This window comes from Ischnura elegans, chromosome 4 (genome assembly GCF_921293095.1).
Source record: "Ischnura elegans chromosome 4, ioIscEleg1.1, whole genome shotgun sequence".
Lineage (NCBI taxonomy): Eukaryota > Metazoa > Arthropoda > Insecta > Odonata > Coenagrionidae > Ischnura > Ischnura elegans.
This window is the reverse complement of record NC_060249.1, coordinates 31513732-31539496: the sequence shown is the minus strand read 5'-3', so window position 1 is coordinate 31539496 and position 25765 is coordinate 31513732. Positions and strand designations below refer to the sequence as shown.

Below are 25765 nucleotides of genomic sequence, written 5' to 3'. Positions count from 1 at the left end.
AAATTTGGAGGGTTACTCCAAAGGGGCTCTGACCCTTCAGAGGATTTCACTAGGGTTGCCATCGTTCAGAAACGTATCCCCATTCATGACCGCTGTAGTCGGGCCGGTCGCTGATCTGACCGGAGGCCGCACTGAGAGGCTGGCCCAAGTCCTAGACCAGTTTCCGACCCCTGTCCAGCGGGTAAGTGGGGGCACCCTCATATTTATGTCGGCCACTATCCAAGGGATGAAGAAGATATCCCGCGAACCCTGCCCTTAGGAAGGGTACAGGGGTATTTCCTTGCTGCATACGCTCATGTCTTTCAGTAGTGAAGTCTCGAGCGTCGAGGCTGGTGTTTTTAGTGTTGGATATCTTCCTGAACGTGAAGCGGGTCATACATTAGCGTTTTCTGGTTCAGGGAAGAATTGGCCGGATCTTTCTGGTTTATTTTAAGGCTAGGTTTATTTGAGATATCACCTTATCTTCCCTGTATGCGAGTGTCCGAGCGTTATCCTTCCGGTGAAGTTCGGTAATTGTTGATTGGGATAAGGTTTTTCCGGGTTTTTGTTACCGTAGCTAGTTCGCGCATGGTAGCTGTTAACCCTTTTGACTGGGGTACTCCGTGTCTGCCAGCCCGCCGCGGCGGTCGCCGGCATCGCCCATCGCCGGCGACCTCCCTCAGCACCGCCCGGCGGAAAAGCCTCCCTCGAGGGCCCGGCGCTCTGCTCACTTACATCGAGTGGGCTTAACCCCCAGCGATTCCCAGTTTGTTCTGCCTCGTGTTCTCCGGGTGCTAAAACGCGCTCTTTTCTTTGCGTCCGAAGGTTCTGATCCCGGGAGACCAATGTCAAAAGGCGTGGCCGATAATCATAGCGCCACCAGCGGTCACGCTCGCATAAATCACCCGGCTTGGTATTTTTGCGCGCCGCCCTCCACCACCCCCAGCAGCCGTTCATGTGTTTCGTTATAATCTCGCCGAAGATTGCTATTTCCGATGGAAAATGTTCGTGTTGTCGAGGGTTTTTTTTCTTGATCATCCGATAGGGATTTTAACTCATTGGTCGAAATGAAGGTGATTAACGGTCGCTCCTGATTTCGAGTAAAGTCACGATTTTATTTTCACAATCCTGGGGTGAAATTTGCCTTCAAGTAGTTGATCGCGCTAAGTTGATAGTTTCTCTCGTGATTACGTTGCCTTCTTGAGGTTTTAATTGATCTGTGACGTATAGTACTAGATTCTTTCACTTAAAAGAGTCTACCCCGTTGAGTTTAGACTTCTGGTATCATACATTCTCTTGTTTAGCTCTAGTTTGATAGATTAGGATATCAATTCTCACTAATTTCCTGAAAATGTGTGGAGTATCTTACCTATCTTACTTTTAGTGTGAATTATCCTTGGTTTATAAAATCAAGTTACAGAAGAGAATACCATGTCATCCTGTTTCCTACTATTAGCCGTGGTATTAGTGCTCAATCGTGTGTGTTAGAATTATTTCCATGCTCAATCTAATCTAGAGTTGATTTTACATTTAATGATTTTATATTCATGTAATTCGAACCGTTTTTGTTTTGTATCTTTGTGTGAAACGTGCAACTAAACTACGTGCATCTGTCTCTACTTACTATGCGTATTGAGCATGTTTAGGTTTTTTCTCTGGTGTGATTATTTAACTTGAATGGTTGAGTATTGTGAGGACAGCATCAGCCATCACTTAAGTAAGCCAAGAATTTATTGCGCTAAAAAGTACCTTTTAGATGCTCAAAATGCCGCTCCCTCATAATTCCTGATATCCATATACATGAACTGGACACTGCGTTCAAAGGCAACCTTCGTGGAACAATCAGGAAAAGAAGCACTCTTCACCATTTGCATAAAATTTGAATCGAAGCCAAGGGACATGTTTTGCCTCGGATGTTTCCGATTTGATGTTCCCGCGGATCGCTTTTATGCACCATTCCAGGGTAATTCGGGGCTATTTCCGACGCCCTCACTCCATCCGCGAACTCTAAAGTAGTATATTTGGTGGAGAATACTCCAGAGAATGGGCCAGGGGGCGAGGTAAAGCCGCTTCCCGGGAGAGGCGGGCGTGGTGGGCCGTCAACACCGTAGTACTCTCCTCCCTGCCCCCACGTGGTTTTACGGCGGCGACAAAATAGTCGTGATCACGAAAAAATGTTACTATTCATTTATCCTCGGTGGTTTATTCTCTAGTGGGTTGATCAAATTTCACAGTTTTTTTTAATGCCAGAGTCGTGTTTCAAAATATGCCAGTTCTCCAGGGATTTGTTTGCAGCTTATTACTTAGTTGGGATTTTTTAAAAGTGTCTTTTGTGTCGAACTTTCTTGCTGAGGTCTGAGGTATTTCCATTGGGTTCGAAGAAAATGCGGTAGAACTTGCATTTACCGAACTCGAAGGAAATCGGACATTTATTTTGAAAAGTTATCCAGGAACTACTTAGCTAACGTTATTTGTTTAGCTGAAAGTATGGAGTATCGGAAATAATTAGTATCGTATTTATTAATTTTGTTTTGATGCAGGATAATAAGTAGCTTGTAAAAAATCTGATTTCAAGGGATATAGAATTAGGCTTCAAAATGCCTAATTGTTAAACTTTTACTTGAATGATTTGGCGTCGCATCGATTGATGCTCCCTAAGTCCGCAGCTATGATGTATCGTTGCTGAAAACCCTCACTAGAATTGTCAAAAATTGTATGTACCGATTTTATCCCCGCACCAACTCCGGAATCAATTGTTATTTGAGGTTAAGTATGTTCATGTTATATGCCAAAGCGGATTATTTAGTAATTCCGTAAGATTTAAAGAAAATTAAGCGTCATGTTCGTTACTGAGGTTGTGTTTTTTTTAATATTCTTAATTTCCATTCAAGGGTTTATCTGCTTGTTTTTTCTTCAGTGGAAGATATACTTGCAGTACCAAGGTACATAATTTTTACGTCACATGGGCCGTTAAGCTGTGGTCCCTTGCCATCTATTGTTACGAGCAGGCGTATGCCGGCAGCTGCCCTCTGTAGTTACCCCTTCCTCTCCTATCCAGCAACCTATCCATCCGGTTTGAAAACCCTATTCGAGCTAGAATGATTTGAATAAGCTGCGGATAGGCGTGTTTTGATGACTGAGTAACATTTGGTGCACAGAAATCTATGATAGGCTCCGTCATTATAAAAGATAAATATTAGCTCTCAAAAAATTACTCAAAAACTCACAAAGAGCTTCATTTTTATCGTCATATTTTTCTCCCCCCACGTCAGGGGTGGAATAGTATGTGATTATTGTTATCATAGTATATGCTTAATTCGTCTGTTAACACTGTAAGCATTCGATTTATCTAATCAGTTCCACTTATATTTCCCTTTTCAGAGCAGTTTTAGCTTTTTTTCTCGTTATGTATTTACCAATTGGGTTCCCCCATTTATCAACGGAAGTGAAAACTGCTTACGATAACTTAATATTCCAGTTTACACCCAAAAATGAGCTTTGATAAATGATATTTCGAAATTTCCACGTGCCTTTTTATCAGGCAGGCAATTCAGTCCAGAATTCTTCATTTTAACGATGCAGCGATGCATCGTTTCCATATTGATATTAAGACCCGTGAATAGTTTTACTATATTCAAGTTACGCGAATGGTCATGTCATTAGACAGCAATTACGTGAGGAATATTACTTGGAGGTAAATATTTAAGCTTGCATACCTCGAGGAAGATCTGCAGATAAGTAATTGGGACTTATGTAAAAGGACACGAGAAAGACGAAAATCGGGGAACTGAAGGACCTAGCTTGGGTATGCTATCTTGTCTTAGGATGTAATACTAAGAATGAATGAGTTAACCGAAGTGACATCCATGAGAAACTCAACTAAGAATTGTTCGTATCCATTATTATTTTACCTCATCACTGTATTAAAATCTTGCGATCCTAGGTGAATCTCCCTCAAGTGACCACTGGATGGCTGCAGTATACTAACCTTACGATTTTAATACTATGAATGAGTTACCTAAAGTAATATTCAAGAGGAAGGTAGCTAAAAAGTGTTCGCATCCTTTATTGTTTTAGCCCTTCAGTTGATTAAACTCTTGCAATCCTTGGTGAATCTTCCTGTGTTGGAATAAATAATGCTCGCCAAAATACTGAGGATTTTTGTGTAGCGTAGTAATAATGTTTTTTTGGGAAAAAATACTAACCCTGGATTTTTCACGAGTGCTCTTGTGATGCGGAGAATAAGATTGGAGGAGGAGCGTACTGGTGAATGGAAGGAAGGGGTGTCTCGAAATGTCTATCTTGGCCCAGGGTGGCTTGAAAGGTTTCTGGTCGCGCAATTTTTCGCACGTAGTGTCTTTGTAGTCGAAGTCCAACCGACACGTTGGACAAGCTTTCAGCAGGGTGTTAAAACTGGTTTCTTGGCTTGGACTGACGGGGTTGCAGGGAAATATATTTTCGTGGGCTATTGCGTTAAACAAATCGAATTTTCGATGTTATTTCCATGGCGGCGGGCCATGATTTAGGATTCATTTGGAAGATATACGCGATCAAAGAGCATCGGTAAATACCGTCCATCCCAATAGTTAAATGGGTTTTCCGAATGAGTCCAATGCTTCTTTCCCTTGCCTATTTCTAAACCTGTTGTTTACGGATTAACTGCGCATCTTAAAATGTACGCCATTGTATTCGGCAGCCGCAAATAATTTGATCTCTCTGAACTCTTTTTCATTTCAGTCAAATTAAAAAAGTGCCCTTCTTATCATCCAGTTTGGTTATTTTCTTGTTGTTAATGATCGCTCTTTGAAGTGAGTAAAAATATCTTACAATTAATGTGAGAAACATTTTGGAATTATTTGAGGTTGAAGTTTTGTCTCTGAAAAAATATAGGCAGTAATTTAAATTTTCCGAGGGTATTGATTGCGTATACTTTCCCAGATTTTCTAGTAATAATGCATATTGAAGTCTCATCGATAATTTAAAATTAGTTTAAATTTTAAGAAGAATAGTAAGATGCGTAACGTCTTTGGAAAATTCACTTGACATGAAACGGTTACTTTCAGCCGACTTCCTTGGCCATTATGGATAAATCATCGTTTTTAATTAAGGTATTTTCCTGGCATCAATTTTATTCTTCCCTTTCCTCGAACCCTTTCGTCAATTTTGTCCAATTGCACGCCGGTTTTACGCAAATTTTCTGTGGTAATTGGCGCTAAGATTTGTTTGACGGGCCGCGTGGATGGCATCTGCCGGGATAGACTTGGCCCGTATACCGATGAATCCGAAAGAGTCTTTGCGTTTCAAATTTGTTCTCATCGCGTTCGAATAAAATTTTCGTGATATTTTGAGAATATTCGTGTTATATTTAATAATAGAGCTATTTCTTCCATTGTAATTTTCATTGTTTCGTTTAATTAGTAATCATCATGAAGTTCCTCTATACGAAAAACGATTCATTTAGATATTATAACCCAGCCATAAAACTTATCTTGAAACCATAGAAATTTGTACAAAGCAATTCGTAATAATGAAATATAAAAATCATATCCCTATCTCTCTCTTTGACTCAAACCATTTTTTAACTGAGGCTGGTGTTTGGAAATAAATAGATCTCTCCTTAGTGATATGACTTCCAGATCTGCGCAAAGCGAAAAGAGAAATAAAACTATAGAGTTGATTTAGCAACTGAATATCTGGTTGTAAACCAGAAGTGCTGTTATGTAGAATATACTTCGTTCGAGTGCAGCCATTACATTCAGGGTGGATAGAAAATAATACCTAACGCTTAGTAATGTTATGAGGAAATAGCTGTTCAAATACTAGCAGTAAAAATATATGGCAATAAACAAGATTAACAACGTTATAGATAATTAAAAAAAGGAAAATGGAAAACCAGATGCTAATTCATTTTCCATTTTTTCGATTCATTGGATAGCTTTCGTCTCTTGGATTGTGAAAAAGCAGTGATAATGCTATTAAATTTTCTTACGCAAATCAATTTTATGACGTAGACGTTTCGTAGATTTCGATCTTGAGATCCAGAAAAGATCGGCATGAATAATTCCATCTATGATGGGAACTATGAAGTACCGCCGTCAATAAGTTGCACTGCAGCGAAACTGTGCTTGCCAATTCGAGTATTTTACTCCAATTCATGTTTTATGTCTCTCCCTTTCCAGTAATCAAATCGAAAGTTGCACAAAAGTTGGAAGTACTCGTCAATCCTTTATTTTCATCCCAATTATTTGTGTATTGGCGCTATGGTTACTTTCAGCTTGAAATATTCTTGAGGAAGTTTGCTATTCACCGCTGACCTTCGGGTTGAAGCCTGTCGCTGTCGCGGCAAGGCTATAGATTAGCCTTTAGAATGGCAAAATAGACTCCAAAATCATTGACACTGGTTTCGGGTTTATTTACATTTATTCATTTGGTTTCATTACCATGATATTTCCATTTCACGTTCCATCCGTAGTCGCGTTTGCATGCAAAACACCTAAGCGTCCAGGTATGAATCGAATTTTTCTTACCTCGATTTCTTGGCCACCTTTCGTGTAATTTCGCGGAGTTGCGTGAGTAAGTGTGGTTTAATAATAGTTGAACGCAATCCGGCTGCGTCTAATTCTGGGAAGAGCCTTTATTTGCATCTCACGGTGTTGGGCAATGCCTTCAAATATATATTCCTCCCCATCAGTACGGCTTGTTCCGAGCAAAGGCTGTGTTTTTTGGCGTTATGAACGTTCCGCGCGAAATTGGTCCGAAGCCCCAAAGCGCGCGGCGATTCACTAGGATACCCAGCCGTCTGGCTTTATGAAGACACATTTTTCCAACTAGAACACTCTTTTCCGATGAAGTATTACGGGAGAAAAGTTATGGCACCATCTTGAAATTTTTTGGTTAGGTACATTTTCCTGTATCGTATGTTTGCTCATTCTATCCAATTTTTTCAGGTGACTTTTTTTTAATAAAGGAAAATGTTGACTAACTTACCCTTACAATATTTACGCTTGAAATTTCAAGATGTAAAATTAAGATTTAAGTGAATAATTCGTTACCAAAAATTAAAAAATCACCGGTCGAGATTAAGGTATACGCTCTCTGAAGGAGGTTGGTACGTGTACATGTGCATTGTACTTGATGTACTTGTCATTTCATGATATTTTCTTCAAAATATGCTCCTCCAATTGTGCATCATCCATTAATGCCCAAAGAAAATATGTTTTCCATGCTGGAAACTCTCATGTGATCCTTGTTTCTACGAAGGCTATTATGGTAGTACTTGTCCTAGCATCTAGATAAATTATTTTTACCACTAGAACATAATTTAATTTAAAAACTGATTCATTGTTCACCATACCAAAAGAATTCCTACTATCTCTACTCACCTCCGTACTATCTATTGGGTCATTAGCGAATGAATGCTGTAATTTAAATCAAAATTTAGTTACATGAAAATGGTGCAAATAGCTGGGAACAGAGTCAAAGTAAAATTTGAACTAAGCACTGCCTGCGTTTTAAGCTAACTTTCCATGGATGTCATATGTGGAGGCAAAATTTTTAAGATTAACGTTGGCGATAAGTATTTGTTTTGGATCGAGCAGTCGCTAATCTACCTCCACAAAAACGGTGTGGAAGCATCGCAAGTTTGAAAGCCTCAGAATATTTATCACGAATCTGTTTGTGCATCTCACTTTATTCTTATAGCTTGTTTATAGCTTCATTTTACCAGAAATGGCCCCGATTATTTTTATTTTAATCGTGGTCACCCGCGTCCAATTTTCCATCGCCTATTTGCGTTATCAATCGCCCGGTATCTGTAGGATGAGGGATAAGTGCTTAAAAGGTAGGTAAATTACGGGTGTAGGGAAATGAGCTCGCCCGGGAGTTGCCCGTTCACTGTGGTCTGCAGTCTCTTAGGAGTTGAGCTAAAATCGTCTTGAGGTTTTTACTACTGCCGCACAGCCTCGCAGGCATCGCGAGGAAGCGAAGAAATCTGCTCATAAAAGTTGGGATCTGTAAGATAAAGTAATTGGCGGGTATTACGCCGCATGCGGAATGGTCTGTTGGAAGGAAAAGACATGTCGGAAAATCGGGCGGGCATGCCTCTGAGAAGTACACATTCCCCGTGAAGCGGAAATTTGCTTAGCGGTGGAAATGTATCGCAAAATCGTCGCAGTTGAGAAAACGCATTGGCTAAATATATAGAGGAGGAATTTCTGTCGCCAGTCCAGCTTGATCTTTAAAGTTATGGTGAATAAAGAAGTGAATCTAGAAGGATGTCGCCCTAGATACATCAAGAAAAATCTACGGTACAAGCGCGCCAATAGATTTTACGGGGTGTTGATTTTTTTTCGAATATTTCGGACCTCAGTAACCTTCCGGTATCTTTTAAAGACTTCAAATAACTGGAAGTAAAGAGTTTTGATGATTTATCAGTCCAATAAGAGCGAATATGGCGTATTTCATTGGTGAACATTCTAATGGTGCTCATGAGCATATAATAGCATTCGTGCCATTTTTCCTCGATTATAAAAGCGGCCGCGCATAAAACCAAACCTGAAAAATCTTATGTATTTTTTCCTGTAGCTATTTACTTACTAAGTCTAGCGTGGCGCCCAGTGGTACGATTAGAGGCACTAAGCCGTGGGTTTAATGCCTGACCTGCCACTTGGCAGCAGAAATCAATTAACCTTTTACGAGTCTCTGGTAGAATTCGCTATAAATTCTGTAGGAGTGGAGTCGTGCTGGAATTTCAAAGATTTAGTTGCGTATCCTTCTTCGAAATCGTTTTCATTTTTCACCATAAATAAAGAAATTTCAATTCGTTTCAACGTTCGACGATGGATATGAATGGTTCTGCTTACGCATTACCTCGCTCAAATTTTTCGTCGCAATCTTAAGAATCTTGGCACTCGGTCAAGTTATACCATAACACACAATTTTTATTTTCATACCATAACACACAATTATTAACTATTTCTTTAGTAATTGATGCCCATTTCATCTAGGTACCGGTCAACTGTCGACTTGTGCAGGCTAAGTACGGCAATTGCGGATATGAAGCGTGCCACAAAACGCTTCTTCGTGTCTCTTTCCGGCGCTGCTGTGAAATGGAGAGGAAAATGAGTTGTCAGGCGGGCAGTTCATCAGAAACTCATTAGATGGTGTTGGGAAATGGAAGAGACCTCGAAAATTTCAGAACATCCGAGGTCCCAGCGTGTTTCATGAATTAATTTTGTCCGTGGTTCGTTGCGCATCGCTTTTTTCTGCCACTAACTGCTTTCGGAAATATATAGTTCTCGTTATCAAGCAATATGAAGTAACCAATATACACTTCCATGATTTTATGCTATCTCATGTAAACTTCTCAGCCATAGGTTTTTTGTTGTCATTCAAACTCTTGTGACGGTGGTAGCCGAATTATTCCTATGAGAGAAGAAAATTAATCGGCTAGGCACAAAGTTGGAGTTTGGTCATAAAAATGGCTTTCATTGATTGTCGACCTCGGTGGCGGCGGGGTAAAGTCCTCGCTTGCCAAACAAGAGGTAGCGCGTTCGAGTCTCGCCTGGGTAGGTGTCCCCTATCCAAGGAATAGTTTTTCGTATTTGTTTAATGGTTAAGTTTGTTGAATATCCCGATTTAAAATGGCCAATATTAGCTGTATTCTGTGGTTTGGGAATGAAATAAAAATAAAACGTGTAGCTGCATGCTCACCAAAGGAGTGTAGATTTTGCTAATGATCCCAGGGTCGCTTTTATTTTCCGATAAATCCTTCAAGCAGTGGAGTAACTAAGAATGTGCTTTGGGGGGGGGGGATGGAATGGCTTGGAGTGGCTACCCCTCGGGCAACGGGGAATCCAGTAATATTTAAAAAATGACTCCTGGAAATAAATTTTACATCATTTTGGCACTAAAAATTAAACTTTAAATAGATGCAGTTATTATATGTCAAAACTAGAAAATGGTTTTTAATTTTTTTTTAATTTCTCCTAGGCTTTGGGGGGGTCTATCTCCTCATCCCCCACAGTCACGCCTCTGCCTTCGAGGATACCTAGGAAAAAATATTTTCGCAATGCGAGTCGGCCCAGGATAAAGCACTCTCCTACCTCGAATGCGTGAAAAGTCTTACGCCTGTGACTCAGTCCAGGGTTGAACCCTATCGCCACGCATCCAAACCAACCTCTGAAATGAAGATGTGAGCGAGTGTGATGGAACCCTTTCGGATTGAACCGCTTAGCCACCAAGAGGTCAACATGAATATGAGGGAGCCGTCGGTATTAATAGCGTACTTTTCAGCACGGGATGACACAATTAATAATCTTAATTACTCGTGTAATAATTGCACGAGTTATGGGGAGCATAATTAAGAAGGGGGAAGGGTGTAAGGAGAGGTCAATTTGTTGGAGAGAGATTAAAAGGGAGAAAAAATCAAGGGGGGGTCGTTGTATTTGATGGGGATAACAAAAGAGATAAGATTAATTGGTGGCCATATATTTCTTTCCCATGATGGAATTATCCTATCGGTCCCAATGCGAAACACGTTGCTAGTCTCGGATGTAAAAAAATCGAATGAAACCAACTCTCTTGTTTCTGGTGGTCCTCCCCACCCCAGTCCTGGACTCATTCTTTTACCCCCTTTCGCTAGTGCATTGAATTCCCCTACCCCTTTACACTTCAACCCCCTCTGAATCCCCAATTACCCCTCTCAACCCCATCTCTCAATCCTCTGTTCTCTTCTAACAGCCCTCTCTCCCCCTCCCCAGATCATTAATACATATAATTCAACCCTCTCAGATTAAATACCCTGTTCCCTCACCCTTTACCCTGGTTCACCCCTAGCCCGTCGTTCAACACCTTAACCGCTTGATCAAGTTTTATTGAAAATGGTTAGGGTTTACCATTGAGACCATACTCTTGCAATGTTGTCAATTGTTTTCCCTTTTGTGTAGCATCATGGTGAGGTAGTGACGGTTGTCTCATGGTGACCATTAAAATGTGTCATTTAACTTACTGAAAATCATGGAAAATTGAGGGACTATGATTCATGTTTATAAGATATGTGTATTTTAGTGAGGAACGCCGTTTCCTGTTTTCAGAAAATTCTTTTCAGGGTGTGAGACAGGCTCGTGTTACTTCTGGGATACTGGTCGCAGAAGTTCATCTTAACCAGGTCAATTTTGAGAATGTAAAAAGATACGTTACAAACGCTGCAGTTATAAATTGCTTGCAAGCATTATATCCAATGCTCCCTTTAAAACCGAAATTGAAAATGAAATTCGCCGAAATTTAAAAATTTTCAAGCAGCAGTTTTATTTTTTCATGTGCTTAGCATAAACATAATAGCATAGAAGAGCTTTTGCACCAAAAAGCCAAGCCTGTCTTACGGTTTATTGAAAAATTTAGATGAAAGAGATGCGGAAGATTTTAAATATCATGAAGGCCTAGATTGGAAAAAAATAAAGAGGCCTGGGGAGGGATCACCTAACCATGTCGTAAATATACTTACATTTTATCGGTTTACGACATAGTTAAGAGTCATACCACTAGTAGACACAAGGGAATGAGTTGTTTTGCTAATTAATGTGCTTTATTTTCCTCGTTAATTTACAGCATGTTATTTATGATTGACTTTAACGGTCTCTTACGAGGTTTGAATTTTCTAATGAAAATTTATTTCCTTATTTGCTATAAAACTATTTATTTGCATTAATATTTACCTCCATCATTTCCGTCATCGTTTACATTACATACGTATACGGTACAAGGCCCAAGAAATTTTCTTTTGAAGCATTCGAGGGGAGATACGATCGTTCGCCAAAATTATAAAACAATGTAAATATTTGTCCTGAGAATCAGGCGAAGTGGGGGTCGATTCTCAATCACTCTGCGATTTAAACCGCATGTTAGTAGTTATACGTGTGGCTAGAGTTCATTACATCGTAAGGCACCGACGTTGGTGAAGCCATTTCCACTCTCCATATCGCGATTTTCGTTTTTGGGCTGGCATAATCTATGCTTACCCCAAATCGAGCCTTGGTACCTCTGATCAGCGTCCAAATGTTCTGCTTAGTTAGCTATCTCGCACCCCCGCTTTGTAGCATTGAAAAAAATGTGATAGAAACAGCTGTAAAATTTCAAAGGATACAGATGAAAAGATATTACTGTACCAAATTATCTTTAATTCCCTACAGCTTGTAGGAAAAACGTTTCGTTGTCGTGCTAAAATAATTCTCGTTTGCTATGAATACAGTTTTTAGCATGATTCCTATGCTTTATGAATAATTTTTGTTAAATAAATGTTTAAAAATAATTAATGAATATCTGAATGGCGCTTGTTTAGGGCATATCATCAGTCCTCAGACGCATCATCGCTGCAAGATATTGCTTATCACCCAGACGCCGTGAAATGTAATAAATCTCCCTTAAAAGCAACAGCCTCAGTCCTTCTCTAATGAAGAAACTAACCCCGTGTAAAACCCGAGAGATCTTTACCTATCGTTCCATGAGAGAGCGATCCAAATCGTCACCCGGTGCGGTATGCGTCCCAGAACATCCCTTTCTCTTCGATCCATATTTCTTCATCCCTTGAGGCCTAGCCTATCCAGGCATCAAGGGTTCAGCGCATTCTTTGCCCTCATCCGTCAGCATAGTCCAAACCCTTTCGCCTCCTCAGCAGTGCAGCTTACCCATCCTCCTTTGATTTATATTTCTTTTCCCAGAGGCACGAGGGCGACACCACCCGAAATTTTTCCACTGCCGCAGAATTTCGTGCGTCCGTAATTTCCGCCCCCAGTGAGTACTCGTGACGACTCTCTTCGCATCCGAAGGCGCGTGCTCACCTGTTCGCTGCCCTCTACACTCGTCCATAACCATCTAGGACGGACGCGAGGGAGACGGGTTTCCTAATTTCTTGAAAATTGTGAACCTCGCCGAGCACGCCCGTTAAGGGCGTACACGCAACCAATTTTAATATTTTTCCCGTGGGTACTTTCAGTTTTACACCGACAAAATGTTCGTAATTGATGAGGTGAATAAGTTTTTCTCGGTGGATTTTTCGTACAATTTGTATATTGCGGGTGACTCTCGTAAAAGTTATCACCGTAGCTAGTCCCGGTTTACTTAAAAAAAAAGTTCGTAATTTTGCTAAATTCCAGCGTAAGCAACTTGGAGGAAGCCCTTCATAGTTTGGGCGTACATGTTTTAAAAACTAAAAATAGGTGTGCATGCCTTTATCCCTGTTCTATTTTCTAAATCTTTTTCGGTGAACATCTGTCGATGAAGTACGATTGGAGGATCATACTTTTAAGCACACATCATGAATAATCATTATTTGCCTTTATTCAAGTTTGCGCTTATTCCAAGTGCTGAAATCTTATTGCTCTACGCCAGTGGTGTAGCTGCTAAGGATTTTCGAGTATGGTACTACCACAGTCAAAATACGTACGTTTTACATCGAAGACTATTTAAGTAGAGTAAAGTGAAAAAAATATTTTTCAATGTTTCAATAACGCTTTTTACTATCGCTGACTGTAGTTATAACAATTTTTTTTGGAAGCAAATTTCTTCACAAGTTTCTTTGGAAGCGCTGTGATTATGGTAAAATTACTTTTTTACCGCCCCCACTCCACTCTTTAAATCCTATTCTGGCTTCCACGTTGCTAATTGTTTAGAAGTCAAGTTTTTAATCTATATTTTTGTTGTTTTTGAAGGAGAATGGACGTCATATCGCTTCCTGCCTCGATGGAACCAACTTCATTAATCCTTACTCCTATCTTTTCTGTTGAGACTTGGGGTTATCCGCTGCTGATGTAAATAAATAATGGTTATATAGTGACACTATGGTTGGTAATATCAGGCAAAAAGTCTTAACTAGCGGCAATGGGGAGAGGCGGGCAGAAAAATATGGAACATTTTATGGTATTTAGAAGATACATTCTTTCTCCTAAGTAGCATAAAATGCTGGGCTGAAAAATAGGGAAGATTTTATGCTATTTAGAAGATACATTCTGTCTCCTAAGTAGCATAAAATATCGGGTAGGGTCGTGAATACAATGAAGGCATTGAAATTATTCATTTTATTTATTTATCTTCATCGCTCCAAAAAGAGCTAATTTAAGGCCTTTTACTTAGGGGAAATAATGTGTAGCAGCGACTAGCACACACAATCATGCCCTTGGTAGGGACGACAACCCATTCAGGCGGGACTCGAACCTGCCACCTTCGGTTTTACCCCGCCGCCACCGAGGCCGGTAATTAATAATAATAATGATATAACTGTATTCCACTCATATACAATTACATTACAACAGAAAACCCATTAAGAATGGAGGAATAGATTTAAGAATTCGAATAGATATTTTCGTTTCATGATATAAAACAATCCATTTTGTGCAAGAGATGAATTAAAGTCTCCTTTGGACTCACTTGCAATGAAAAAATCGCAGTTTTTCCTTTCTGCTCAGTCGCGGAGAAACACTTAAGAGGTACTCCCGATCAACCCTTTGCTTGTTAACTTCAGCTCGCGTCTTCGTGAGTCTGTTCCGCAGCATCCAGTTTCCCCGTGGGCTCATACATGCGGTGTTCCTCCTCGCCAGCTTCACCCCCTCTCCCGCCCTCTCGCCTCACACCCTTCTCTTTGGGGAGAGCGAGCTCCCGCGGCGATGATTCGGGGGCCCCGGGCCAAATTGCCCCCGGGCAAGGGCGACTGCCTGGGCTTCCGATGGCCCGCCACCGCCGCCGCTGCCGTTCCAACCCGCCGCCGCCGACGCTCCCAGTCTTGCCGCTCTGGCCCTCTAACCACCTCTCCCCGTCCGCACTACAATAGCTCAAAAAAGGGTTCCGCCGTCAAATGAAGCCATTTCATTCACTACTCTCTCGTTGCTCCACGTTATCTACGAATCATAGCGATCGGACCGTCTTCAGTGAGCAACTGCCGTTTCAGTTTTGCTTTGTTCAAAATAATGGTGCCTGTAATGGCTCTAAGACTTACTGACTACCTCAAGTTTCGTTTACCCTGTGTACATTTAAATATTTTAGGAGTTCATATTGATTTCTATATTATTATATATTCTATACAATCTCATTGCTCAATGATATCTAGGAATCATAGGGATCGGACGGTTGTCGAAGATGAGCCTCAGGCTTCATCCGTGGCGAACTGCTGTTTTTGGTAGTTGCTTGACGGCACTGCTTGATGCAAAATAGTAGCTCCTGTAATAGCGTAAAGAATTACTTATCACCCCAATTTTCGTTTGCCCTGTGGACATTTTTAATTTTAAAAAATGTGAGGATTTCATATTGACTTCTTTAGTATTATTATATATTCTCAGCAATTTCATTGCTCAATATTATCTACGAATCATAGGTAACTGGCGATTGTCGAAGAAGACCGTAAACCTTCCTTAGTGACATAATGCTATTTCAGGCTGTTACTTGGAGGTACTGCTTGATGCCAAATGATAAGCCTCTAGTAGCCCAAAGACTTGCTTACGACCCCAAGTATCGCTTACCCTATGGAGATTGTAATTTTTTTGAAATGTCGAGCAGTTCTGGTGATTTTTTAGAATTTTTGCAGAGTATTCGAAACTCGAATCGGCTATTTAGCTTTCTGGACTCTACGAACTATTGTCGTTTCATTTCTTCAGTGATTCAAGCCCGCTAAAAATTCGCGATCGGCACTATACTCAGCGCAATGAAACGTAGTCATTTATGTTCAATTTTTTTATGAAACTACGTCATTTTCTCTTTTTAGACACAACTGAATTATGTCCATAATGTCTGGAATTTCGACGCCGCCTCAGCGGTTGATAGTAAGTTTACTAGATTCCTCCACTTGGACGGGAGGGATAGCAGGAGAACCACCGTAATATTGTACCTAAGATAAGTCGTGGTGTTAAACTTTGAAACCACCAGAATCACCGTAGACTTCAAACCCGTGGGAAAGTGTAATTTGTGGTTGGTGTTAATCCTTCCATTGACTGTTAACGACTGTTGTTTCGGCATTAAATTTTTTACTCAAAAATCAGGATAGATCCAAGATCCCGAAAGTTGCAAACAATAATAGCAATAAGAAAATACCCTCCTTTCATGCTAAAACCTGCAATGTGTGGAGAATCAATCCCTTCCTATTTCCAGGGTTACCCATTCGCCTCTTTTCTGCCCTCGCCAGTCTTCCGATGGGTTTTGTATCTTCCTTCCCCTTCTTTCCTTCTCATCTATTCTTTGCGATCCCGGCTACATCGTCAGTGGGGCAATCATAAGAGCACGCGTGGTGCTGTCGTGTGCGATAGAGCGAAGCAATCCTTTCGGCGTGGCGTGCATTGTTTGCTAGGTGGAGGAACTGGCCGCATTGGCTCCATGAAGATGTTGACGAAAAAACAGGAGCACAGACTATCATCAACTCAGCTTCTCCTTTGCCCAACGATGTGAACCACCGGAACTTTTTTTTTGGTGATTCTGGAAATGGTTTTCCTCGTTTTCGGCCCATCTTTTCACGTCGAATATCCTCTTTTCTTTGTTTGCGTTTCGTGAAAAAATGCAGTGGTTAACTCGAAAACTCACCGCTTTGAAAGTGTACGCATTTTATAATCTTACCTCGGGCTTAGATATTGTTATTGGACTTTGCTGAAACAGTAGATTAGACTACCGTTTATCCCAATGGCGTCTTGATCAATAATGTTTAGGCATAATGCAGCGTATTGTTCCTGCTAAACCGTTGTAAATTTACCTACCATTTTATTCAAGTCATTGTTGCAAGATACGGTGATTCTTTAAGACAAAAAAAAACAAGAGCTGGTTCATGGTTATGCGGATACTAAATGCTTTATTAACTATATGCTCACCCTCCTTTTACCTCAAATAATTCGCTACCTACAAAATGCAGTCCTTCAGAAAATTGATGAAGCTTCCGTTATTAATATTGTGTGCAAGTTTATACATCGGACGTCAAAAATGCAAAGAGGTGAACATCAATGTGTAGCAAAATAAGTATGTTCGAGGGGTTTATGGACTTGTATTGAACTTGTTAGGACATTCCTTTTATCGCAGTTTTCTTTGACGGATAACCCCGAATAAATTTCTAAGCTCTCATCAGTAACATAAATGTAACTGAGTGACTTCTATCGATAATAGAGGAATAAAATAAGCGTTTCTCAGCTACGGAGGCGTCATTCTTCCCTGTGGGTTCGAATCCCGGTCAAGGCGGATGATTTTTTCTCTGTGGATCTTTCGCACGATTGTGCATTGCGGATGACTCCCGTATAAATTATCACCGTGGCTAATCCGGGTATACTTTAAACTAACATTAAGTGTGCTCAACGGGCCAAATATTTTACTTTAAAATTGAAAGATTTTGAGACAATTCTTCAGGCCCCATTGCAAGGGAGTGATTTTACATGGAACCTACGAGCGGCCCCGGTTTCCATTGGATCCCTTTACCGGGTTGATTGTGTTTAGGTAGCGTGGCCACGTGGTTTGCCGCCTTTTCGGGTCTCCGCGCTCGGCTGTTTGCTTGCCGTCCAAGGGGACCGCAGCGCCGCGTCTTCCAACACTGCCCGCCCCGTGTCAACCAAGAGAGTCACGAAACGCGCGCACCTTCTCCCGCCATCTCTCATTCATCGTTGACTTTCAACTTCCCATTCATTGTGAATTCTTTGCAAACTGAATTGCATTGGTGTGTGCCATATGGCGTCGTGGTGGGTGAATTCTCTCTCTACCAATGAAATGTCCATCGTGAACCCTGATGTTGATGGGAAAATAGGTACTCGATTACTTACGTGTCATTCACGTGCCCGTACAGGACACTATGTGACTATTTCCGATTATAGATATTTAAAAAAAGATCACTACTAAATAGGCTCAATATTTTTTCCTACAATCAGTGGCTTCGTTGACCTTGAAAAGGATTTTTTTCTCTTGGTTGTGAATTTTGACTAATCTTTTTTCGAGTAATGAAAGAAAGAACATAAGTTTATAATATTGTAAATGATAGGTTACTATACAGTTAACTATGCGAAGATTGTACTTAATTTTTAATTTAATTATTTGAGGTAGAAAAATAAGGGCTAATTTTTAAAATATATATGTGGAAGATATAGATTTTATCAGTCTTTATAGTATTTTTAATCGGTCGAAAATACCTCAAATTAAGTTGAGTTCTTATGGAGTTAATTTTATAATACTAATGGACTTTTTGTTAATGCCTTTTTGGGTAACGCTATGCTTCCGCATATCCGAAACTGGAGAGACTATCAATTTGCGGTGGTTTATCTTCTTTGCTTTAAGACTGCTAGTATCTTAATCTCGGATTGTGAGATAAAATTACGTCCCTCGCCGTTGTGCTTGAGTTTCTTTGGGAACGAATTTGCTTGCGGTGAAAGATGACGGGAGTATAGCCACGCCGATTTTCTAGCATTCCTTGTGGTCGCGTGCCTGAAGTAACCATTCGCTGTTAAAAATATCCACTCCATTCTCTAACGTCTTGTCGGGTATCAGTGTTGCGGTTATCGGACCCTTCTCCGTTTAAATATTTGGGATACAGGTATATGATGCGTATGGTTTTGTTGAGTTTCTATGGATGCGTGCGTAATGTAATTAAGTGGTTTGAAAGCTAAGGGGTACAAGTGATTTCTTTTTTCTATACACAGTTACATTCAGATATTAGGTATAGGAAAAAAAAACGAGATGAATTAGATATTTGATATAGTGCATTTGATTTTCCACTCGATGTCAGTACAGAACAGAGACTCGTATCCCTTGGCAACCAAGTTTTTGTGTATTTCTTCTAACAATTTCTACCTTTCTTCTACCTTTACCTATCTCTACTGAGAAAAAAATCACTTCTACCCCTTGGCTTCTCACCCCCTCAATTGTAATTTCAAAACCAGAATGAATGGTCGGAGTTAGTTTAGAGAAATACTGGTATAAATAACATTGTATTACAGCTTTGGTCAAAGTCTCGGTCGTGCGTATGCTCGGAAGCTTGCTGTTTATCGGGATCCGCATGGATTTCCAAAATAAATTCAAATTCAAAGTAGGTGAATATTTCTGGTGACGGGGCATTACTTGAATTGCAAAAACACATACACGCTGCAACAGCATTTAGCTAACTTTTATGACTATTCCGCAAAATTTTATCAAATTTCATGGCATTAAGCTTGGCACAAAATTCGCTTGTGCCGTGAAAAGCCTTATTTATGCATTTAAATCCCTTAAATTCGTCGAATATTGTCATTTCTGCAGGGAAAATGTGAAAATGACATTTTAATGATAAATGCAGTTTATAATTTGGCATTGCAGTTTTTTTGCTACTAAATATCAATGCTCAAACCGTCAATTTTGACGTACCGCATTTTGTTGTGTAATTAGCGGGATGGACCTAGTTAATATGGTAATGGTGTGCCGAACAGTGATGATTTACTAGCAGAGTTTATCTCCTGCCAAACTTGTATAATTTATCAAATGCGACCATAATACGTACTGCATGGAAAAAATCGGAAACGCATCCCTTTCGCTGTGGAATCCTTGGTTTTCTTGATATGAAGACGCTATTTTATACTCATAAGCTTCAAACTCTTCTCGTCCTGTCGTTTTCTTCCCCGAATATCCCTCAACTCATCCTTCTTTCGAATCTCGAGAACTTTATTAACACCGCATCCCTCCCTCTCAACCGATGCTAAGTGGTAAACTTTGCGAACCAAGGATAAAAGAAGGAAACTCCGCGTCCTACTTGTATTCTCGTCTCTGTCCTCAGAACTGTGGAAAAGTGAACATTCGTATTCTTCAATTGTAAAACAACTATGGATTTCATGGCAAAAATATTTAGAACTTTCTTCAAGCTACACCAACAACAACTAACCTACCAGTGAAAAAAATTGAGAGTAATGTGCTAAATCACTGAAATACCGTTTTTTCTTGTTTAATATTGAAAAAATTTATTCACTCAGTTTGAAAAACGTTCTCAAATATTAGCTATGCATGCTAGAAAGATATTGTTTACGGAATACGGATCCATATCATATCATACTTTTAAATTGCTGGTAATTCGCTACGTACTCAGTACATACTACAATTAGTGTGTGAATTTGCTCTGAATGTTGCATGATTGCTTGTTTTTGTAGTGTATGCGAATTAGTATGTTAAAATTCATGTGCGTTGCATGGAAGTCGCATGCAAAATATTCACCAACTTGGTTACTGCAATCACCTTTTGTTACAACTCTTCGTCTTATTTTATCTTTCAAAGTGATGAAAATTGGCGATTATCCACTCCGTGTTTTATTGCTGAACAGCATTACAATTCAAAATTTGCCTTCCTGAAAATAATACTATATTAGATGCTTAAGAATGGGAATTTTTCGGCTGCCACAAAAGTTGATTTCTGTCTCTTCTTTCGAAGTGGAACGTGAAACCGCACCATTTTTCTAGCTGGTGCAATCTCTCCACAGTATTTTGATTTATCGAGCAAACGACAGTATTCTGAAAGATGTATGGAAATAATTGAATGGCAAGGAAATCGTGAGACTCTAGTCGCTCGCGATGAACACGCAATTGCTATTCTCTTAAATTTCCTCCGATATGGACTCGGGTGAGGAAAGCTTCAAGTGCTTTGATTTGCGAAATCGAAGCAACGGCCGAGGTGTGGTGCGAAGCATTTCTAGAACTCGCAGTCATAAATTTCTCCTCAAAACGGGCGAAACACAATACGGAAAACTTACGGATTTTTAAGACGATTTCCAACCGCGGTAAGGCAGTGCTAGTTTCTAAATGGAAGCTATCTGTTTTATGCGCACCTTGGCTGCATCGACAGTTTTCTAAGAGTCGCATTTCAATGAATGAGAGGCACTCCCTTCTCCTTACCTCAAAGCTTTTCGAAACTATCTGGATTATTATTCTTCGAAAAAAATGTTCCCTCTCTTTCTCAATTTCTTAACGGGATTGGTGTTGTGGAATGGATAAAGTTATTATGCTCTGTAAACTTGTTTCATTTGTCTCCGGTGTATACTGCTTGAGCTCACGCACTGAGAACTGTGGAACGGATACAACTCACCCCAAAGCATGCACATCTTTTCCGACGTTTTTACTCGGGAAACAAAACATTATGCGCGGATGACGACCGTAATTTTCGAAATGGCGTTGATAGTTTCCAGATCCCTGTTGTCGATCTGAAGGAAAAACTCGCGGTTGCGTTATTAATGATTATTTCATTTGGCATGAGATGCAATGCATGAATATTGCCGGTCGTGATCGTGAGAGATTAGCGTAGAAATATTTTTTTTCTGTGTTGCATGCGGACTAGTTCTGGAAAACCTTCACATTTCCCTTCCGTCCCCTTGGCGTTTTACTCGCCGTAAAAATTAATCGCGGTCATTCGTGTGATCAATTTAGCTCTTGCCTGCACATATTTTAGTCTGTTTTAAAACCTATGGAAGAGGTGAGCAGTAATTTAGATGGCGTTTTTGTCATTCGGCTGAAGTAAGTGGAGGAAGTGTGATTTTGAAAAAAAATATTGCTTAAGTTTTTATTCTGTGCAGTACGTGTTTCAATTTGATTAACGAAGTCAATTGCGGTGTTCTACACTTTTCAACTGATAGGAAATCAGCGTATTAGAATAATATTTAATACAATTACTTAGGTGAATAATGTGCAAAAATTACTGTCTTATTTAAGGCTGGCATGAATTGCATTGCAAGTTGTTTGGATGAAAGTTATTTCCATGTAGGTACTGTATGAGTGTTAATCTAATTTTGTGGATATTTTTTACACGCTGTTATTTGTTGCAGAAATATTGGTTACCATATTAAATGACCAATTTAGACCTTTTTTTTAGCAATAATTTAGGTAACCATGAAATCTGTTGTTGCGAAAATGTACTAGCCAAAGGTTTTATTAATTGTGCCTCTGTATGGCTTTTCAATTTCTCAAGTGATTTCCATCCTCAAAGATGTAAAATGCTTCAAGTCCCAAAAAACTTCATAGAATAATCATTAACTTACCTTACTTACCACACTTACCGGGCATTTAATCTCAATGAAATCTATTCAAATTCTTCACTGTACTCATTCCTACGGTTTAATGTGCTAGTCGTCCGTCATTTTTGAGGAATTGTGACTAGTGCGCAGAGTTTTGGCTGAAATACAGAGTGCAACTTGCGAAACATTTTTGCGGACATTTTTTTACGAATAAAAATGGGAAAATCCACAAAACTTCGTATCCATAAGCTGAATTGATGGCTTATGAGTCGATCCTGAAGGCGCTAGAGGGCGATAGGGCTATTTATAGAAGTGTGCCGAACATGGTCCTGACATGGCTTCGCCTCCCGCTAATAGGCAGAATGTGGGTGCGCTTTGGCACCCATGCGTCAATTGGCTAGCTACTCGTGTTCCAAAACCCTCCTTGCTAACTCTTCCCACCCCTATATTCCTTCCCCCTCCGCCTCATAGCATTCTCTCCCCTTTTTTTTCAGATTCACTTCATCTTCCCCCTACCCCGCGGTCTAAGCCCTTTCCTAATCACACTGCCGGCTCGAACGAACCCTTCTGGTAATTTTTTTCTTCCCTTGCATGTAATGTGCGAAGCCAACGGAGTGAGTGTGATTCCTAGGCTCCCTCGAAAGAATAGACGAATCGAACTATCGATCATGCATGGACACATCGTAGAAGAGTCGAGAACAGCATTGAATGCAAGGGTGGGCCTTATACGTGTAGTCTATGTCCGCTAGCGAAAGATTTCAGTTCTGTTTCATGGATATCATACAATTACTTATACCACTTATTTTTCACAGGGCGCGACCCGGGTTTCAATGAATTAACATCATCTTCAGATGATGAAAATTCGTTAAAACCCGGGTCGCGCTCTGTGAAAAATAAGTGGTATAAGTAATTGTGTGATATCCAGGAAACATATAATGGAATACCACAAAGTAAATTAAGAGTTAGTGCATTTTATTTCAGTTCTGATTTAGATTTTTTATTGTGCTCTGCAAATGAGGGTTTTCCATTTTCAATCGAAAACTAAGACTTGGTGATAACGTTTTTCAACGGATCAATGCAAAATGTTAACATTAGTTTTTTTACTGGAATCCTTAAGTTAGAATGACTGTCCTGACCTGACACTGTCTACGAGCATCTGATGACAATGTGTGAAGTATGGAAAACCGGCACATGCCTCAATTCACGGTCAAAAATTTCGATTTTGTGCCGGCCTCGGTGGCGGAGGGGTAAAGTCCTCGCCTGCCAATCCGTAGGTCGTGGGTTCGAATCCCGCCTGTCCAGGGCATGGATGTTTGTGATGTTCTATTGTTAATGTTGAAACATTCGTAGTAAAGGCCGTTCTGAGCTATTTACGGGGAAGTGGGAAATAAAATAAATAAATAAATAAATATGAAGCGCTTTAATTCTAAAAATGATGATGAAAGTGTAATTCAAATTTTTGACTGCGCAAAGTGAGTGAGATTAGTTGTCGGGTCCGTATTTAAACCCTTTTTCAATTTACTGCATTGTACCAAAATTCACCCGTAAGACTTCCAGTGATCTGATAAACTTAGACTGGAGTGATAAGTCTGAGTCCTCTCCTTGTGCTTCATTCATAAACCTTGGGGAGGGCACGTTTTTGTCGTAAAATATTTCAGCCTTTGTGTCCACATTTTCCCGTTAGTAATCGTACTCAGAAAGCTGTCAACCTTACATTAGGTCGATGGATTTGTCCTTTCTGCATTTCCCAGCAGCCGAATGGATTCTTGCGTCACTCACTCCATCGAGGACCTCTGCGACCAATCGGACCAGTTGATAGCCATCATTCTCTTGAAAGGCCAATTTCTTTTGATCCCTGTATTCTTTTCCCATTGCCTCTAATTCTGGAATCTTGAGATAGGAGGAAATGGTGAATACAGCAGTAGCATTCTCTTAATATTATTGGAATGGGTTTAATACGATGGGGAGTATAACCTATGGAATAACTTGCTTTAAACTTTTCAAAAAACTTTTAGGATTAAGTTCAGATGTATTTTAATGTCGTTTGTCGTAATATCTTATCGGTAGTAAAATTTAGTACCTAACAGGTTCATATTCTGGTGTAGTATTTCACACTACTTATTGCCGTTTTTGGGCACTACTTTTTTAATCGTAAGGGTTTCTGCTATCATTTATGTGTTGTAATCGTCTTCCCACATGTTAGAAATGACACATTTTTTCAATCTCTTTGATATTTTATAGCGATTTCAAAGAAGCTCATGGCTCATATATTTGCGTTTGGATAGTTTTAATGCCCTTCACTATTCAGTAGGTTATCTTTATGGCTTTACTCATCAATGTGAACGAAATTTTACTAATGAAATTAGAGAATATAACATAACCTTCACAACGTTGATTCGCAGATACCCGCCGGTCAAATAGCAATGATCAGTGATCACTAAATTTTGATACCCTTTGGAATTATCGGATGAACTTGTGGAATTAACGATGAGGATCTATTTCTTTAGTGCGTTGATAGGTAAATACGATATTTTCCTGGGCAATAATTAATAAGGTTTACTCAGCTATTTGCGGTGGGTCGCCCTGATAATATCAAATCAAAATTTCAATAGCACGTTTGTCCCTAAAACTTGACTTCTTTCGTTGATTATTCCTGTCGTTATTTTGGGGCCAATCGGGTTAATATATACTTTTCAGTTTGGGTTCCAAGGTAAATATAGCGAACTGCTTATCAGGCTTGAGAAACTTTGGATGGGAAGAATTCACGTGAGAATCTTTGAATGTGGTGTAGAGCAAAAATACCTCTAGTGACATCCATTAGAACTCTTGGGTGAAATACTACTGCCATATTATACACAAATGCTTATATCGGGAATTTTTAACCTTATTCCTTTGGAACTCTGCTAGTGAGGAAGTATGATTGTTTTTTTACGAAACTTAAGTGAATACTTATTCTGTAATAGGGGATACTTCTATCCCGTACCAACTCCGTTTCTGTATAAGATCAGCAAATGCTTATACCGCAGTGATATTATTTTCTAACCTAGAGGGCATTTAGTTTGTGCAGTTTTTGGGACTCGGTGGCAGACCGCACGCCTGATAACGGCTGGTACGCGTGCATTAGAATGCCTTCTAAGTTTTCATCAGTTGAGGTCATACTTACAAATAAAATGCTCAATCATCACCCTGCAAGTAATGGTTGACTCATAATTGGGGCAGACTCCTTCGAAGTAGTAACAGGTTTTGAATGCGAGTTTGAAAAATGAATCGTAAAATATTATGTACGTTTTAACTGTCTCAAAAGCAACTATTAAAGCTTTCGCAATTTTATTTCTAATGTCGTATAAATTTGAAATTTTAACTTTAATCCTAGCGAATCAAGTCACTGTCGAGTTCAATTACCTGCCTGAAATCACCGGTGTGATTTATATCCACCTAGAATTATCAGTCGAGGGCCGCTCGCCATTAGCTCGCGAGTGGCAGAGAAGAGGAAAATAAATTGGATATTCCCGGTCGAGTTCTGTGCACGGTGCCCTAATCTGCATCCCCATTCTTCCTACCCAAAATATCCCCCACGCTTTATACCATCTCGACTTCTCAGAAGACGCATTCTTGAAAAAACCTACGGAGCTTGAAGGGAAATTCCCAAAACTCCCTTTTTCCTGCTTGGCCCGAAGTTTCACGTGAATAACGCCAGCGAAATCGGTGGAGGAAGGTTTTAGAAAACATTGCTGTAGAGCTTTTTTTTTTTAAATCTTGAGTTTTTTTTACGAATTATTTAGTTACTTCTTGTAAGTGTTTAAAAATTTCCTTTTTTATTTT

At 39.9% G+C, this 25765-nt stretch overlaps 1 protein-coding gene across 5 annotated transcripts in view; it reads left to right on the top strand.

The window, feature by feature from the left end:
* LOC124157229 (zinc finger protein castor homolog 1-like) overlaps positions 1-25765 on the top strand; it is a 399561-nt gene that overhangs the window by 1040 nt on the left and 372756 nt on the right. The gene's annotated exons all lie outside the window — the stretch shown is intronic.